This window comes from Rhipicephalus sanguineus, chromosome 8 (assembly GCF_013339695.2).
Source record: "Rhipicephalus sanguineus isolate Rsan-2018 chromosome 8, BIME_Rsan_1.4, whole genome shotgun sequence".
NCBI lineage: Eukaryota > Metazoa > Arthropoda > Arachnida > Ixodida > Ixodidae > Rhipicephalus > Rhipicephalus sanguineus.
In genome coordinates this window covers 79391635-79392090 of record NC_051183.1, presented here as the reverse complement: position 1 = coordinate 79392090, position 456 = coordinate 79391635, and positions in this window count along the sequence as shown.

Genomic DNA, 456 nt, shown 5'->3' with positions numbered 1-456 from the left:
GTCATTTGAAGATCCGTTTCCTTGTCAGGGTCAGAGCCCCCATCCACCTTCCGAGTAATGAAAGCCACACTGAACCTAGCTCCCATCTACCCTGCAGGAAACAATCGCGTGTATGTTTATTTCACAGAATGTGCTACCTGTTCGCTACGCTTCGGTCGGCATGGATTAATCCAGCACCATCCACCTCGTCACGTATGGATCACATAAGGTTCATGGCCTCGCTCTAACACACTAACGCAGTTGAAATTAGCAGCGCGTACTAAGGCAACAGAAAAAAAAAACAACGCAGCAAGAAGCACAACTGGACAGGACAAGTCAGGACAGGAAATTCGAATGTATCGCGATTGTATCGCTGTCGGGAAATCCTCGAAGCCCTCACGATGCGTGAACGGGCGTTCATACGTACGTTAGCGCGCCGTGAGTTTCATTAGAGAGTTTTAGTTTAGCGCGCGCAAC